General features: G+C 43.8%; 1 protein-coding gene across 1 annotated transcript in view; it reads left to right on the forward strand.

Moving 5' to 3' along the window:
* The window catches only part of Fmn1 (formin 1), a 225,881-nt gene that overhangs the window by 14,836 nt on the left and 191,496 nt on the right, over positions 1 to 19,549 (forward strand).

The following is a 19,549-nucleotide window of genomic DNA, read 5'->3' on the forward strand; positions in this document are numbered from 1 at the left end:
GGAAGAAAATGCAGTCAGCGGGGCGTGGAGATGGCAAGGTGGTGTTGACATGGTCTAATACTCTATTCTAGAAACAATACGTTGGAAATATTTGTTTACATTTACTTGTTTGTTTGTTTGTTTTTGGCACCCTTTAAGGTTGTTTCCCTGGTCTCTTAACCCTGAGAGTAGAGGAAAAAGGCACAGAAGTAGTGACTTGTCCCTGTCTTTGTGCAAGCTGGATAATTGGCCCATTGACCTAAATTCTGCAGTTCTGCTCTTGAAGTCATCCTAGCGGACTCTACACAGAAGCACAAAAGCAACTGTGTGTTTGCTCATGTAGGTGGAGTTAGAAGTTTTGTTGTCTTTGGTTATCTGTGATCATCTTTGTGAGTGCCATGTTTCTATGACAAAGATACTTTTATTTTTAACCACAAGGGAAACGATTCAGGTCTTTCTTTTTTTCTTCTTTCTTTCTTTCTTTCTTTCTTTCTTTCTTTCTTTCTTTCTTTCTTTCTTTCTTTCTTTTTCTTTCCTCCTTCCTTCCTTCCTTCCTTTCTTTTTCTTTCTCTGTTTTTTTTTACAGTTTTCTGTCTGATTCTTCAAACAAGCACAAAGTGACTATTCTAAAGTAAGCTTTATTTGTGAGTTATTACTATGACTAGGGTAACAGCATTTCTTCTGCAAAAGAAATATACTGGATGGCTACTATGTGTGCCCCTTGTGTGCTTAATGTGATTTGAAATTTTGAAATGTTTGAGAATTTCATGGCCAGACGCTTAGAGTTTTATATGCATTGTGTAACATAAGGTAGGGAAGATGCTCTTATTCCACATATGCTTATCAGCATATGTTGATGGCTTGGCTTAGAGAATAACTTGACTACAATAAATGGTCTTTTAAAGGTTAGAGAAAATTTAGGTAAAATTCATGTGCAGTATTTGAGATAGAAGTCTCAATTTAGAAAACAGAAATTTCAAAAGCTTTTTGCTCATTTTGAACTCATGACATTTTATAAATTTCTCTAAGTCACTGATACAAGGGCAGTGGTTCTTTTAAAATGTGGTTAATACTTCTCATCTTGGTTTTGCAGTATGTTGGTATTAGTTTGCTAAGACTTGCTGCTTTCTACCTCAATAGAAAGCCCATAAATTGTAGAATTTATGTTATGTGTGTTACAACTCTAATGATGAAAATATCTTTTCCCTGTGAATGCTGGAGACTCGGCAGTACTTGGCAAGAGAGCTCTGTCCTTGTTTCCAGAAAGGAGATTTAAGTTTAGTAAATGGTTTTGTCCTTGGTTTAGGTTGTCTTATTACTTTATTTTGTGTGTGTGTGTGTGTGTGTGTGTGTGTGTGTGTGTGTGTGTTGAGTGGATGGTCACACTTTTCTGTGTCTTCTCTGAACATCCACAGGATTGTTGGTTACCTGTCAGTTTACTTTGACCCAATCTTCTTTTAAGATCTTCAGAAGCACTTGTAGGAGCCAGTCACAAGAATCATAGGGAATCTTCCTGTGTTCCTAACCTTATAAAAAGATACAGAGAGTAGGAGTGGGAAAGACTTTTTTTCTTTTTTCTGGCACAGATAGCATCTTTTATGCAGAAACCTTCCTTCAGGATACCCTACACTATCTGATATTGGCTCGATTTTCAGAAGCTAGGAAGAGGGAGCTCTTTGATTGGTATCTTTGGTTGGTACTTGTCGTCTTACTCTCCTTCCTCCCTTTACTTTTCCTGGCCTACAGCCATTAGTTCATTTCGTCTTCTAGATCTTTCAGTCACTGCCTACAACAGGTGGTTCAGATGTAAAGAAATTCCTCCTCTGATTTCCTTGCCTCTCACTTCATTTCTCCTCCCACTCAGCACAGCAGAGGCCAGGGATGGTGGGCAGGAGCCCAGAGGAGATTGTAACTCATTCACCCTCACCATTAGAACTCTTTTATCTGACTCCAGCTCCCACCTTACCCCTCTGTTAGCTATTAATAGATTAAGTGTTTGATCGAGGACTTTATTTCCTGCTGGAAATAACATCTGGGTATTTCATTGAACTGTTGTAAGATTATTGAAACCCCTCATTAATTGATCAAGTAAGAGATGATTAAATCTGACAAAAATAATCAGCTCCACTGGAAGACTCTGGTGTTGCAGAAAAGGAGTTAAATTTTTATGGAAGACTGAAATCTTCTTTTCACAAGACCAAATAGTTAAAATAATGTCATTACCACCCATTCAGGAAACAGCATTAAGGCACCAGAAAGGCTATTGCTCTTGGCTTAGTAATTTTCTCAACTCTTCATTCTGTGAATTGCACATAGGGTCTTTTACCTATTGGTAATATCAAATACAAAATATACTATGTATGGTGATCATTGTCTTCTCCCAGGTTCTTCTACCAACAACTTTAGAATTGGTTTTACACTGTTTTATTTTGTTGATGAATATGGGTGTTGAATTTTCCCAAGTCTTGGTGAAATTACTTGCCTAGTGAGTGCAAGGCCCTGAGTTCAAAACCCTGTCACACACACACACACACACACACACACAGAGAGAGAGAGAGAGAGAGAGAGAGAGAGAGAGAGAGAGAGAGAGAGAGAGAGAGAGAGAGAGAGAAAGGTAGAAGCAAAGGGAAAGAAATTGAGATCTTGCATAACAAAGGTTAGGATGAATTTTGAAGAATACATAGGAATTTGATAGCTTATCCCATGTAGAGAAATAATATATAAATAAAAACAGTGAGTAAAATAATACGTAATTATTTTTGGAGAATTATATTTATATACTGGACTAAGTCATCTTTCATATATATTTATCATATTATATATATACATATATGTATATGTATACTAGATAGATAGCTGGATATGCTATTACAGTTGAGAAAGTCAAGAGAGTAAGCAATCTTCTGTGAGTCAGGAGATCTAGGTGGACACTGAGTGCTTTCTTTTGAAAGGCCTTCTAATTTCCTTCATTGTGGAATGGATATGCTTTCCCCTGAGTTCTCATGGAACTCTATACAAGATTCTCATTGAATGGCATCATAATTATTTGTTTATCTGTGTGGAATTTATACTCTTTGGAAGCAGCTAGTTTAGTCTGTGTCTCTAATACATGTGGTATCACAATCCTTCACTGCTTGCAACATGTGTTACATAATGCTGTTAATAATTGCTGAATGAGGGCTGGGAAGGTGGCTCAGTGGTAGAGTGTGTGCCTTGCAAGCCTGAGGCCCTGGGTTCGATTCCTCAGCACCACATAAACAGAAAAAAAAAGCTGGAAGTGGCGCTGTGGCTCAAGTGGTAGAGCGCTAGCCTTGAGCTGAAGAGCTGAGGGACGGCGCCCAGGCCCAGAGTTCAGGCCCCACGACCAGAACCTCCCCCCCCAAAAAAATTGCTGAATGAATGTTTCTATTTATTATGCACAAGAGATTTGCCAGTGGCAGAAGAAATGAATTTGTAGGAAATTCTGACTTGTGGGCGAGTGGGCACAGGAGAAGTGTGGCCGCTGGACAGAGCCTTACAAGGCACAACTAGAAGCGTCTTACAACACTGGTCCTTGGGCGTTGTCCCCCTAGACCTTCTGAATCAGAAGTTTACATGAACTCAGTGGCCTGGGCTTACGTACATCAGTGGAGACCCAGATGAAAAAATGAATTTACTAACATACAGATAAATTTAGCCTCTTTCGAGCTCAAATATGTTATTAGCCATTTTGGTAATGATGTTGGGTAATTATTGTAGGTCTTCTCAAACTTAGGGACCTGTACACTTCACTTGTTTTTATAGTAAGAGTCTCATTTTTTTACTAGGTGCCAACCAATTCCGTGCATTGTTTTTAGGTAGGAAGGTAGATATTTTCTGGAACATCTTTCTGTTGTACATGGTTGCTGTGATCATATTTTAAAGCATACATCATATTATTAGCTATTCTGGTCTCAATACAGATGTCTTCAAATGGTTATGGATGACTACCAAGTACCAGCTACTATCACATGGGATAAGATACCCCTTCTCAGAATTGTACTCAAGCATACTTGAGTCCTCTGGCATATAGCTTTCTTACCATATCTTTTGTATCAGAAAATATTGATTGAGTTACAGGATCTCATCTACTGGAAAATAGAGATTATGATCAAACACCTACAGCTTTGGTTTATTAAAGTGCAAGGCTACTACTCTGTTGATGTTTTTCTAATTCCTTTAAGAGCAGATGTCTAGAAAGAAATCATGTTATGACACATGAATAATCTCAGGAATAGCCTTTGTCAGGACAGCATGCATCCTACTCTCTGCTGCAAACGTCATTCAACCTTAGACACTATAGTCTGGGGGAAAATCACTTCCTGCTGTCTGCTGGACCAGGTTAGAGACACAAGAGCAACCCACTGAGAACGCCTTTCAATAGCCAAATAGACTATGAGTTACACAACCACTTGCTCAAGCTGGGTTGAAGAAGAAACCTGTCTTGGAATCAGGAATCAAGGTTAATTTTTTTTCTGTCAGTTATATATTGTTGAGTGACTTAAGATCTTGCTGATTCTCATGCTAACAAAGGGGGTAATATTATTCTTTCTGAGCTGTGAGGATTAAATGAAACAGTGCATGAAATTATTGTGATGATCACAAATGGCAGATTCAAAAAGAGCCAGCCCTTGTCAATTAGTTACCCAGTAATCCCAGTGGTCTCTGCATCAGGGGCCCAGCGGCAAGTGGATTTCCTCTGCTCACTGCATCTCTTAGGCCAGCAGCCATGCCTACTGCCACCTCTCTCCTGTAAGGAACTTTAAAAACAGTAATAGCTTTGTTATCTGTGTATCCAAGGCAATCAACAGTGAGATTTGGAAAATTGAAAACTGAAAAATTTAGAGGAGTCAATATCAGTAGTATGGAGGGTTAAAGTCTGAAACTTTGCAGAGTCACAGCCAGATAAATGTGATTGATTCCTGAGTTGAGGATCACTCCAAGCTGCTCTCCCTGGGTGACTGGGAAGACAATGGCTAAATTAAAATAGGCTGGCTGCAAACACTCCAAGGACAGACAAATGAGTTTGTGTGCCCCAGCCTCCTCGCTGCTCACTGTCATGTTCTGATTTTTCCTTTCTACATCTTGTTGGCATTGTTGAGCACATTTAGAGAGAATCTGAAATGAAGAGAGGTGTTACATGACAGAGTCACAGCTTATTAAAGTCTTCCTGAGCTAAAGGCAGCAGGATGAAAATCAAGACGATAATGGAAACATCCTGCATTGAGATTAAAATATCCACTTACACGTAAAGGACATAAGGAGGCCCTGGTTACAGTTTTCGTTGACAAATATTGATTTTTGAGCCAGCTGGGTTGATATGGCTCTTGAAGAAGAGTTTACATCAATTAAAGATATTCATTTCAAGGGAGAAAATGTGCTGCTATGGTGGTCTACAGTGTGGCAAATCTGAACTTCGGGTGTGGTTATAGAAATGTATTTGAAGGGCACGATTTGCAAATTACCTTCTATAGAGGGGCTTGGGTAGGAAACCTACCTGAGGATCATTCCCTTGGGAAGAGAGTCCAACTGACCTGCAGTCTTCCACTTCTCTTTCCCTCTCTCCCCTCTTCTCTTTCTTTCCATCTCTCTTCACCTCTGCTGTTCTTAGGGCTGAAGTCAGAACCTAGCATTTTCTTTTTTTTTCTTTTTTGGGTCCGGTCGTGGGGCCTGAACTCTGGGCCTGGGCGCTGTCCCTCAGCTCTTCAGCTCAAGGCTAGTGCTCTACCACTTGAGCCACAGTGCCACTTCCAGCTTTTTTCTTTTTGCTTATGCGGTGCTGAGGAATCGAACCCAGGGCCTCAGGCATGCAAGGCAAGCGCTCTACCACTGAGCCACCTTCCCAGTCCCTAACCTAGCATCTTCTAGGCAGGCACTCTGCAGCTGCGCCATACCCCAGCTCTAGTTGCCCATCTCCTACCTCATCACTATGCCTTTGCTCACTGGTGATAAGACGTGTTCAACAAGCTCTATGGCATTTTCCTCACTGGTGACAGGGACCTAGGGCTCCAGTCCCCCTTAACGCTCCTAATCTTGCAGAGAAACCATTCCCTCAATGCACAAGAGTTTCCGAAACATGCTAAAAGGAGGTATGTGACCTGCTTTTGTAATTTTGAGGGATAGTGTTAGAGTTTAAACTCAGCCCCATGCTAGGCAGTCACTCCTATTACTTGAGCTATGTCCCTAGCCTTGGAAAGTAATTTCTTGAATGGAATTCAAGTTCAAATGAGAAAACCAGATGCTTCTCCTGGGAGGACATGTACCTGTCAGAATGCTTCCTTGGTGATGTCTTTAAGTGCTGTCTCATTTACCTGGGTCTTTCCTGATCAGTCATTCCCTCTGTAGGGGTCATGCTGGGTTGGAATCATGCAGGGGTCTTTTTTCTTCATTCAAGGCAAGTGGAGGGAAGGCCACCATTCTGTAACTCCTATCCCAGCATCCTGAGCAGAAGAGGCAAATGTGGAGATGTGCAGCTTGAGGGTCCTGGCGAAGTAAGTGGCATGGGTCGCAGGTACCAGAGGGGGGACACCTGTGAACACAAGCCAGCAGTTCAGGAGCATTCGGGGATGCGTGCTGCTTGCTTAGAACTCTCACACACATTGTGACAGATTCCCGTAAAAATCCTGAGGACATGGGGGGGGGCTGTCTACTTTTTAATAACAGGCTTGGTTTATAACTTACTTGGTTCAGTGTAGCACATAAAATATATTTAAACCAGGCCACTGGAGAAGACAGTATTGTCTGTAGAGTGACAGTTATCTCGACTAATGATATACTTCCAAGGTGAACTCTATGGAGCTCTTACTCTGATTTTTGCTCTTGTTCTCAGAAGGAAATTGCTATGCCTTTTGTTCTCCCAGGAAAACCCTTGGCTAGACATTTTGATCCTGAAGAATGTTATTAAATTAGGAAGCAGAAATGTCAGAACTGTTCCACATGGAATAGGGGGAGCATTGAAGCCTCACCCAGGACTTCCTGCTGTCTATGTTTAGCTTCTTTCTTTGTTCCTGTCTGGGTGGGTCGGCAGCATATGTGTATAAAAATGAGTTTTTCATTTTGCATACTCTCTCAAGAAATTGAAACCTCTTCAAGGACATCTTTTTTGTGAGATTCCTAACCAACAGTGACATATCTACTGCAGTGACATTGGAACCAAGGCAGAGGTGTTGACTTGCTAGAGCAGCAAAAAGACGGATGTTAAGTCTCCTGTCTTCCCCGCTGTAATGCCTTATGCTGTCCCCCACGGCCTTGAAACTTGAACAGTGAACACCGTGCTGTCATTGTGATGGTTTGTGACATTTGTCAAAAACTGGTTGGACACTTATCATCGATCACTGTTCTAGACATGGTGGACATGGCAGTGGGCAAAGAGAGAAAAAAAAAGCTCAGTCCGGTCCCCACAGAGCTCCCAGTCATCCTAGAAGGATTGAGACCAAAATGCCAGCCATGTGCCCTGCTAGTCGTGACTAAGTGTGGCAGAGAACTTCTGCACACGCCAGCCATGCAGCTCATGGCTGTGTGGTTTGTAGAATGGTGGAAAAGTGCCTGTGCTCAGTGCAGGCAGACAGCTGGCCTGCGTTGAGTAGTGTAGATCAAGAGTCTGCGTACCCTGAGGAAGCAGCACGGTTGATTCTGACAAAGCTCCGGGCAGACTCTGTCACCACTGCCTTGGCTGTGACCTCCTGTTTCCCCAGCCTCATTCACCCCTGACAGGAGGCCTCCATATTCCATGGGGGAACTGCTTTCTCTTCAGGACAGTGCACCCTTGTGCCCAGCGTGACAGGATCTTGCCTACTTGACGTCAGCAAGAAGCAGCAGAGTCAGGCCGACAGGTTGACAGAGCACCATTTTCTGCCTTCACTGGGCTGTTTTGCATGTGGCCCATGCCTTGATTTGAGATCTTCCTATTGTTGTTTGGTTAGTTCCAGCATTTAGAATTGATATTCTCCTTGTTTTCACAGACACATCTCTAAAAAGTAAGACTTAAAGAAGGCTGAGTTCCAGTGACTTTCAAAACCTGACACTGGCCTTTGTGTAGAGAATCTCCTGGGACAAGTTCCTGACATCTGAGGTGCTTATCAGATTTTGTGTGTGCAGGTCACACATAGCTTTATTTGAATTGCAACATTTAACAAAATACCTCAGGGGGATTTTTGCACTGGAAGATACTTTGAGGGGAGAAACTGAGGAGACAAGGTATTTTGAACATATAGTCCTCTACTTTAGCAGCAAAACACTTGGATTCCAATGTACCTGTAGATTTTCAGAGAAGGCAAGATGGCTGTGTGTCTGTTTTGGCACTGTTCCCAGGCACTGCTGTTCATCCTGCATCTGCAGCAGATCCAGAAGCACTGTGCTGAGCAGCCAAGGGCAAGTTTCTGGTGGTCCAGAGATAGAGAACTTGTTGAAAGTGCATTCTTATTTAGAGTTCTTGTTTTTTTGGGTCCTTTGGGGTTGAACCAAGTGGAACTATTGGTTTAACAACCCCTGTCCACTACCTGTCCAGCCAGCCCTGCATCACCTAGTGACAGTCTTGGTCCTCTCTCTCTCTCTCTCTCTCTCTCTCTCTCTCTCTCTCTCTCTCTCTCTCTCTCTCTCTCTCTCTGTCGGTCATGGACAAGGCTAGCACCCTACCACTTGAGCCATAGCACCATTTCCCATTTTCTGGTGGTTTATTGGAGATAAGAGTCTCATGCAGCCGGGCACCCGTGGCTCACACCTGTAATCCTAGCTACTCAGGAGGCTGAGATCTGAGGATAGCGGTTCAAAGCCAGCCCAGGCAGGAAAGTCCGTGAGACTCTTATCTCCAATAAACCACCAGAAAACCGGAAGTGGTGCTGTAGCTCAAGGTAGACTGCTCGCCTTGAGCTGAAGAGCTGAGGGTCAGCGCCTAAACCCAGAGCTCAAGCCCCATGACCGACAAAAAAAAAAAAAAAAAAAAAGAGTCTCATGGACTTTCCTGCCTGGGTTGGCTTTGAACCTCAATCCTCAGATCTCAGCCTCCTGAGTAGATAGGATTACAGGCATGAGCCACTGGCACCTGGCAGCTCTTCTCTTTTAAATTTATGTCAGTTCCTAACTGGTGGAGTGAGATATCTAATTTGGCAGTTTTATTAGATACCTTTATCATTTCATAGGATGCAGTGTTTTTCCATTTTTTTCATGACATGACTTACAGAGTCTTTCTGACTTGACGTAGAGTGTTCTGAGTCATACCCTGTCCATAGCACAGGTAGAGGAAAGCACGTCTAATTGTGCTCTTCTAGGCTCTTGGCAAAGTTTACTTAAATTTGTTATAAAACAAGAAGACCAGTTATAGCTGCATGTTTGGGCTCAAAGATGTATCCACATGTCTCTGTAGCTCTGTGGATCTTCTGAATAAAGCATAAATACTCAACTATCATTCGGTATAATTACAGAAACATGGGGGTGCAGGAGATCACCCAGCCTTGTTGCTTTTCCTAAGCTAGAGTTTGACAGAGATGAATGGACATCGAAGTCAAGTTGCTTGAGGTTATCAGAGCCAGGATCAGGACATGGGCATCTAGTATTGTCATCATGTGTGACCCTGTGGTCTTTAGCTTGTCCACTTACAGGCCGTCCTAGATCTCATGGTCTGTGTTTGAGGCCCTCTTTCTCTACCTTGCAGGGAGGAAGGAGAATTCCAGCCTTGTGATGGCCACACACACAGGGGCTGCCATGCCAGGCCTGGGTGGAGACTTCATAGCTGTCCTTTCTTTCCCACAACACCCTGCTTCTTCACTGATGGCTGCTCTGGGAGGGAGCTTCAGGTCATAAGCACAACGGCCATGAACGGTCACATAGACCGTTCTTTGATGATAGTGTTTGACATATGATTCTGTGGCTCATGGCTCTACCATAGACCTCAGCTTTCTCACAGACCGTGCAGGACATGAACTAGAGGCTCCTCTCTATCCTCCATTCTGATGTCTTCCCATGTATGCGTGTTCTCCCTGTTTTGTCCAGTAGAGGGGGATGTGGACTCATATACTAAACAGCCCCTCCGGGCTTCTGGAGGTTGGATTGGTGTGAGGTTGCCATGACACTGGCTAGAATGAAGTTGAATGGCCTGAGGGAGGAACTAGACCCAGTGACACAAGTGTTCAAGCAGCTGCAATGCAATGCATGGAATTAGCCAAGGAAACAATTGCCAAGGGTCCCGTCTGGTGTTCTTAGGCAAATATGACATCCAGGAGAAGGGCAGGTTGGGAAGCCGCCATGTTGGATGGTCTGTGGCAGTCTCCCCTATGTTCTTAGGTGAGGTGAGGGTCCCAGATATAAGTACACTATGCATCCATAAGATGTGCTGCCTGCGGCAGTGGCCTGGTGCTTACCTTTGGCTCATGGTGTGCTGCCTCTGGAGGCCAGGCCCATCTCGGTCTGAAGACCAGGCGGGTGCATTAGGAAGAAATACAAGGTCTCTTTTGGGCAACTCGCTTTATGCTGGCAGTATCTTCACAAATGAAGCTGGCATAGGAGCCCTGCACAGGCCAGCTGACCCTTTCTCCTTTAGCTGGGGATGGAGAGGAAATGAAGTACTGAAGCTCCTATCTGGAGAACCTAAGGGAGCCGGAGGGAGGACTGCCACAGAGACGCTGAAGCTGCCCAGCTCGCCGTAGGGTGGAGAGATGCCACGCCAGCAAAAAGACCTCTGCTCATGTTTGATACCGGCAGAATCGAAGCAAGCATCTGCCGTCAGGAAAGAGGAGATGAAAAGAAGAGAGGACAAGTTTGGGAATTGGAGAGTTAGTGGTTCAGGTAAAGAGGGAAAGAAAAATCTTGGTTTTTCTTCTGATCCAGGGTAAAAAATATTATTCCCAACTGTTCTCGAAGCTTGCCCTGGGTGGGGAGGAAGGAAGTGTAGGTCATGTGGGGGCCTGGCCGTCTCTATCGCGCTCTTTGTTGCTTGTAGAGTTCAAAGCGGGTGAGGGGAAGTAGTGAAACGTGCTCTGTCTCATCAGTGCCTGTCTCCAGGGCCTCGCATCTGTGGCCAGCATGGAGGTGTGCTTGTCACAGGGAATTTGCCCAGTGTGCACTGCCTGCGTTCCACACACATCACATTCCCACCGCCCTGACCTCCCTCCTTGCTAGTTTCACAGCTGCCGAGCTGGTAGCTTTGACGAGTTGGCCTGCAGCGGTGTAATCATCTGTATGAAACTCACAATGTGAAGGCATTTCCCAAGGGAAGCAGGTGGCGCTGCACACTACATTAATAGCTTAGGAGTGATTATGCAGAGTACACAGTGATGCCATCTGTGCCCTGCCCTGCCAAGACCTCCCCTCAGAGTCCTGACCCACACCGACACTCATGGGCAGTCATGGGCAGCAATGTCAAGAGCCCGCCTTGGTTTGCTGAGGTAGAGTGAGAGTGCCATTGAGCCAGCAGACCCCGTGCTTGTGCCAGTCAGCCTTTTGCTGTCTGAGGTGCACGTTCATGCATGCTGTTCTCTGTGACCCTCCCACCACCCCACGGTGGCCATAGATGGGTCACGGCTTGTTCTTTCACAGGAGAACCGAAGCCTAGAATAAAAGAAAGCCCTCACTTAAAGAAACAGCTGCTCAGAGAGAGAACCACACCGGAACTCTGATCCATATGTTTTAAAAATCATAATATATGATAGAGTGGGCATGTTGACTAAAACTGGAATAAAATCATTTTAAGAAACAGAGACATAAAAATTACTCCAAGCAACTAGACATGGAGGCTGATGCCCGTAATCTCAGCTGCGTGGGGGGTGGAGGCAGGAAAATGGAGGGTCTGAGGGTAACCGAGGCAAGAACTTACCTAAACACATAACTAGTGCTTTGTATGCATGCATGAAAATAGAATAATGGAATGTGCTGAAAAATCATTTGGACAAAGGAGATAAGAAGGAGTAATGGAGGGAGTGCATTCAACCAAAGTTCATGATGTTCTTATGAGGAAATATGAACCTCATAACACAGCGAAGCCCCTTTGTATAACTCATATCAGCTAATAAATAAGAAAAAAGCTGTAGGTGTGGCTCAACTGATAGAGCACTTGCTTAGCAAGTGCAAGTCCCTTTGTTCAAAATCCAACTTTTTTTAAAAAAAGCTCCAAACCATACAAATTTGAAATGAGCACTTTATAAATTATTAAGAGGTAATTAAATCCATGTTATAGATCATAAAATAGATTAACAACACTGATTTCAATTATAGCAAAGCATTTTCACCACATCAAAATCACTTAAAACCAATGTTAACATTTTTACACATGCCATTGTTTGGGTTCACTGTAATTTAATAAGCTTTCTCCTCATATGCTTAAGGCTTCGCTGATCTTTGTTATTACAAACTACAACCCACAACTGTTTATCTAAGCCTTTTTGACATTTCTAAATTGTCTTGCAAAAATGATTCTTAGACTTAAGCATTTGAAACATGATTTTGTGTTTGATTTTTAAATTGTATGTCTGTGTGTCCTGCATGAAGCATCATACTTTGGGTTCTCTACAATCTCCTGAACATGATGAATTTCTCCTTAATGACAAATAGTTATAATAAACAACAGAACTGGAAACAAAATACTAGCAGAGAAATTTTATGATTAGCATGGAGGAAGGTTTTCTGGGTCTGGAAAGAAAATTGGTCGATGGAAATGGAAGTCTTTTGTGCTGTGTGTAGGATGGGTCTCTAGATCACAGCTTAGATAGCACATCCCTTAGTGTCCAGACATTCCTGCTCACACACATTCCAGCTATCCTCTGTGCCCCTTCGTACTCTGCAACTGTCTCTTAGGACATTTTATACTCCCTGTGCCCATTGTTTGTTTACTTTTCAGTGGTTCCTATCAGACCATACCTCTTAAGAGTAAAGACTCACAGGAAGTATCACTTCCTGTGATACTTGTAGTAGTTGGTACAGTAAGTACATACACACTGTAGGTACCTATATTAGTTTGCTAGAGCTGTCATAACAAAATACCATGGATGAGGTGGCTTCAACAACAAACAGTTATTTCCTCACAGTTGTAGAGGCTTAAATTCATGCTCAAAGTGGCAGCTGGTTTTGTTTTCTGAGACCCCTCTCCTTGGCTTCTTCCTGCCTCTTCACGGGTGTGCACATGACCCCTGGAGTCTGTCTGTCCCATTCTCCTCTTCTTCTTGTAAGGACTTCAGCCCCACAATAACCAGCTCATGATCACTTAATTACCTCTTTAAATCGCTCTCTCCAATGCAGTCAGATTTGGAGGTACTGGGAATTATATATTAACAGGAATTTTGGAGGAACACAATTCACTCCCTTACAGTATTTCACATGTATTTTCATTGCAAAATATTTGAAATGCATGCTCTTAGATGAATGACATTCTAGCATCTGTATGGATGCTAGTTGGCTCCTTTCTGGTCTGAGGCAGGGACAACTAAAGCAGTCTGGTATTTTATGAAATGTGCCAGACTTGAAGTCAGAGCCCTAGGTTCATCTTCTGGCCCTGCCATTCGTCATCTGTGTGAGCAGAACCATCTCCAGCTGCTGTCTCCTCCCTGTGGCTCTGGGATAACAGCACTGTCTGCAGCAGGTGTGGTGAGTGCCAGGGAGTAGATCTCAGAAAATACCAAGTTAACCAGTCACTGGCAAGGTATGTTAGAAAGAAACACTTCAGCTCACAGATGCCCAGGCTTCAGCGTCAGCAAAGCTGAATTTCGTGGTTTACCTCATTTGACAAAAGAACATTGACACATTATTTATATTCAAAGTATTTAGTATTTAATTATAATCTAGAGTTTATAGGTTTCACTGAGTGATTTCAATTTTTGCCTTCAGATTCTGGTAGGTAATGACATGGTAGTATTCCTAATTGCTGTTTTCACTGAGAGCTGTTTTAATTGAGCTTTAAAATACATCTTTATTTTTTTTTTAAAAAAAAAGCACAATGTTTCATCATCAGTGTAACAAGGCTTTCTACAAATGGACATCAACACAAACCCTCCTTTCCAGAGGGCTGTGCCAGTCCTGGGGCTTGATCTCAGGGCCTGACACCCGCACTTGTTTTCTTGCAAGGTTCTTGTGCTCTATCATGTGAGCCACACCTCTACTTCTGAACCAGTGCTTTTGTTGTTGAACAAAAGGGCCTGGAGTCCACAGAGAGGCTGGGGAATCATGAGGATTCTTTTCAATTTAGCTGGTCAGAGTTAGTGCCTTCATTGCTGGTCTGGCTCATGCCATAACCCTAACCACATTTTCAGTCAATCTACCACTCAGTGACTCTCTTTGAGGACATTAGAAATGATCACCTCTGGTGGTTCCTGAATTTGCTTTTTGTCCCCAGGGTAAATTATTCACTTTTTTCCTGCTTCTTCGTCCACCTTGTTTTCTATTTTCTCTATTTTCTCCTTTCTCCTGCCTTATTCCTGGCTTCCCCTCCAAACATTATTGCCCATTCTTTTTTCTTTTTTTGGGGGGGGGGTCTGGTCGTGGGGCCTGAACTCTGGGCCTGGGCGCCGTCCCTCAGCTCTTCAGCTCAAGGCTAGCGCTCTACCACTTGAGCCACAGTGCCACTTCTGGCTTTCTTTCTTTTTGCTTAGGTGGTGCTGAGGAATCGAACCCAGGGCCTCAGACATGCAAGGCAAGCGCTCTACCACTGAGCCACCTTCCCAGCCCCCATTCTTGTTTCTTAATCTGCTGCCACTATGTCTGGCCATTCTGTCATTATCTGAATGCTATCTGTCTCTCTGTGCCTCTTTCTCACTTTTACCTCCCTTTCTTCTATGATGGAATTCTTTGGGGAGACCTAGGAAAATAGGATCTTGGCACACTGCATCTGAGTCTCCATAGGCAACGCAGTGGGTGTGGGTTTGGGACTCTTATAACCTCATTACAGCACAGCCTGGTGGGATCATTGCCCAAAGTCGGCACATCCTCCACCTGAAGAAGCCTTGTAGCCCCATGTAGGAGCCTCACTCAGGTGAAAGTATCTGTAGTTTACCTTTGGTCCTGGTTGAGAACCTTTATGACACTTGCAGATTGTTGTTTCAAAACATTGTAGTGTTGGGCTGGGAAGGTGGCTTAGTGGTAGAGTGCTTGTCTAGCATGCATGAAGCCCTGGGTTCGATACCTCAGTACCACATACACAGAAAAAGCTGGAAGTGGTGCTATGGCTCAAGTGATAGAGTGCTAACCTTGAGCAAAAGAAGCTCAAGCACAGTGCTCAGGCCCTGAGTTCAAGCCCCAGGACTGGCAAAATAAATGGTAGTGTTTTAGTTTTTAATCAAAATAGTTACACTTGAATTCCATTTAGTAATAATGATATATTTTACTGATTTATTTCCAGTTTGGTATGGTTCAGTCACTCATTGTTTCAGCTTATGAGTTGCTCTGGTCTGTCTGTCCAGACTGGTCAGCTGGGTGGTGTGTGTGGAAAGCATCTAGTTTGTCTCCACCAATGACCCTGGGGCCCAGGTTGAACGTGGGGTGAGCTAGGGGTGGGACATGAACCATTGCATCTATTCTGTGAGTGATTTTTAGTCTGAAAAATTAATGGAGAAGGGTATCTGTCGTTGGATAATAATGACACAGCCAATCATTTGATTTCTTGAGGGGCAACAGATCTGGCCTATCCTCTTGTGATGGAGGAGTATGGAGTGAAATCTCCTCTTCCTAGATTCTGGTCAACAGGATCCTCTTATTTGTCCCCTCACCCCCAGGTCCTAGCAGAGCAGCTGAAGCCCAGCGTGTCCTCTGTGCCGTGAGCCCACAGCTCTTCCTTTGTTGGGGGCTTCTTGCCTTCACTGTCAGCATTTGTCCCACTTTGCAGTCCCACAGCCCCAGTTATTCCTGGGTATTGGTTTTCCTGCCCAGGTTTCAGAGCCAGAGGCCTCACCAGGAAGGTGGCCGAGCAAAACTCAGGTTTCATGGCCCTGTAAATTAGCTGTTACAATAATTTGTCTTCCTCCTTCCCCTGGTTTCTGTTCCAGCCTGCCTGCAGCCCACACAGCCTTCGCTGGCCCCTCCCGGGCATGTTGCCAGGCTGTGCAACTCTTTTTTTGGCCCATTTCCTGCTTCATCCTTTTCTCTCCCTGGCCTACTGCAGAATAAGCAGAAATGTTGAGAACACTCAACTGATCTGTAAGTTTTGCTCAGAGAATAATTATGGAGGCAGAGTCAGTCTGTCTTTTAAAAAGTTTGGCAGGGCTGGGAAGGTGGCTCAGTGGTAGAGCGCTTACCTTGCATGCATGAGGCCCTGGGTTCGATTCCTCAGCACCACATAACCAAAAAAGAAAAAAGCCAGAAGTGGTGCTGTGGCTCAAGTGGTAGAGCGCTAGCCTAGAGCTGAAGAGCTGAGGGACAGCGCCCAGGCCCCACGACCGGACCCCCCCAAAAAAAAAAAGTTTGGCATTACAGGCATAGGCCTCACCATGTCTCCGTATCCAGCTTCCTTTCCAAGATCCTTCTTAGATGCTGTTTCTCTGCACAGACTCTATGCTTCAAGCATGGAGCACCCCATGCGGCTTTGCTGATGTGCCTGCCCACGGTGCCGTTTTCTTCCTGCCCATTCAGTGCTTGCCTATCCCTGAGGGCCTGGTGTCCTGACCCCTCACAGAGCTGCTCCCTTGGTCACTACTCTGCTCTTCCTCCTCTGAAGCCTACAAGGACTCCCTGCGACTCAACATAGTGCTCAATGATACACGATGTTTCTAAGGAGCATATGTGTGCCTGGCGACCAGGAGCCATTCTGCAAATCGCTGTGGTGCCAGCAGTGGGCCCAGCCACAAAGGCATCCGATGTCCACATGCAGGGCCCTGGCAAGGCCTGTCCTCTGAGCTGGCTCATCTGTGTACTGCCAGGTCAGTATTGGTATCGTCTCATCCTTGGTTCTTAAAAAAAATCCACTGTCTCTATTTAGTGATCTATTGCAAAGGAGAGCCTTTAACCTTAAAAAGTGCTGCATGAAGAAGAGATGATTTTCAAAAGGAAATTTAGCTCAAAATAGCTAATTAATCATGCATAGGAAGTAAAACATTGAGACATTTAATATGAATGAAATTCATCTTGGATAAGCTCACATAAAAGTAAGAAGGCCTCGGTCATTCAAACTGTGGGAATTAACATAAAAATTTTACCATCTAAAGCTATAATTTAGATGTACAAATTTGAGATATGCTTATATGAACACCAAATATCATAATTTCTATTCCCCAGTAAAATTTCTCTAAGCATTCACTTGTAGTATCCTGGTGCTGTGCTTAGTGACCTACAAAAATTCTAGCCTCCTTCAATTACAAATAATCTTCAAGACTGGATTTTAAAACAAAATTACTTTGCCACATGAATAGCAGCTAAAATTTATTTATAGATGACTGTATTTAAGAGTGTTCTATGTCTTACCTGCAAACACTGCCAGAGCCTTTGAGATAGGTTATTGCCTCCAATGATGAAAAATGTTAGAGACATGAACTAGTAAGGGCTGTACCTCCACTACCTCATGATTCCTCCATGGATAGACTCTTACTGTAGGTGATCATGTTGTTTTAGACAGAGGGATGATAAGGTGAAGCTCACCCCCCTTTAATTATCAGGAAACCCATGAGAGGCGGATAGAAGGCAACTTGAGAAAGGCCATCCTGGGAGGTGACCTTGTTGAGATGTCCCTGAATTCAAAGAAGTCAGAGCCTCAGCGGAGCAGAGCCACACATACTGTCTTTAAGATTGGCCCTGTGGCAGGCCCAGCTCTAAAAATTAAGGTACGCCCCATTGCTCATTAGTATTGAGTTGATACTGTGCAAAAAGCCTAGTGAGGGTAGGAGCCCCAGGGCCCCAGCCTGCCTGTCTGGGTGTTTTCTGCCCTCCATAGCACCTTGGCCCCTCCCTGTCTGACTTGGAGGTCTTACTTTCTTCCCTCCACACATCATAGATCTGTTTCTGGAAACAAAGGCAGCCTTCTCAGATTCCTCATCCAGAAAAACACATCATCAGATGGCTGTGTTAGACCACATAGACCCCTATGTATTAATGTGGTATGGAGATGTAATGTTTTTCTGCTGTAGTGACTCTCAACCCTGACAGCATAATATCACGTAAGAGTGCTCTAAAGAAAACCAGTGTTCATCCCCCAAGCAATAATTGAGGAGGGCCGTATGGCTGCCTTCTGCCCTGATAGTGGCCGGGAAAAGAGGATGGGCAAAATATACACAGATCCTCCTCGGTAAGGATCTGTGAGTGGCAGAGATGCTAATATAGCAAGAAACTGGACAAGTATATCTCACTTTTGTGCACCAGAACTTTCCCTCAGTGAGCGTGTTTTATTTTCCCCTATACCATACCTACCTCTGCTTTGATAACAGTAGCGCCTCTCTCTCTTCCGAGGAGATTCACCTATCCTCTTCCTCTGTGGTTAGATTGGGGCTGACCTCTTGAACCAGAGTAACCATATGACTCAGGACTGGGGAGTGGGAATTTACATTGCCACTCCGATGAATTCATGAATGGGAACGTTTCCCAAGCTAAGCTGTGGAGAGTGAGCCGAAACAGTTGGGACACTTTTCTAATGACTATGTTCAACCAACCTAGAAGGGTATAATTCTGAGGCCACAATAAACATCAGCAAGCCAGGAGAGAGCAGAATCCGGAGAGATGGGGAGAAGCCAATGGCATCATTTGGTCACCTGGATTGAACTATGCCTACAAGCCTGGATTTGGGGATTATATGAGCAATTGAGTTTCATTCTGTGTAAGCCAGCTTGGTTCTGTTTCCGTCACTGGCAACATAAAGCCTTCTAACTAACTTTCCTCAGAGGGGACAAAAGGCCAGCTAGGAGAGAGAGAATGCTGATATTGGAATCAGAAGTCATGGAAGAAACAAGTTCTTCTTAGAAGTCTGAATTTGCTTTCAAACACATCCCTTCAGATAGCCATTCCTGTTTGACCAAGCCTTACTAACACTACCTACATGCCCCCTTTCTGGTAATTCTTGATTGTGCAGCTAAGAAGGCTATAGACTTTGATATTTATCCCTTAAAGATATGTTCAGTTTTTCATATGCCAACATATTACTGTGGGAAGTAGTTTACATATACAGTGAGCCTTAGTTGTGAGCAATGTATCCATTCAACAAATTGAATCAAGTATACAAAGCATATAGTGCCAAAAGCCTTGAATACCATGCTTGGAAGTATTTATCTAATTTGATAGATGATAAAAAGCCGTAAAGACCTTTGAGTAGAGGAGTGAATTGTCCCTAGCCATGATTCAGGAAGATTTACCAGGTAACAGAGTGAACAGTGACAAGAGGTTGGAAACAATAAAGGAGATTTGTGACTTCTGCAATTGATAAGAATTAGAACTAAAGCTATAAAGAAAAGGAGGTATGTGAAAGGCATTGTATACATAGATCCATGGCTCAGTAATCTGAAATGGGGGGAAAGGGAGGGGTTGAAGATGACTTCATAACTTGAGCTTTAGTCATATGCATATGAATATGCTGTAAACCTATTAAGTTATGTGAACATGCCAAGTTATTTGACCCCTCACGCCTGCCTGCCTATTTATGAAACATTCATAGTAATGCCTG

The sequence above is a fragment of the Dipodomys merriami genome, unplaced genomic scaffold, assembly GCF_024711535.1.
Source record: "Dipodomys merriami isolate MVZ:Mamm:240054 unplaced genomic scaffold, mDipMer1.0.p SCAF_69, whole genome shotgun sequence".
Taxonomy (NCBI): Eukaryota; Metazoa; Chordata; class Mammalia; order Rodentia; family Heteromyidae; genus Dipodomys; species Dipodomys merriami.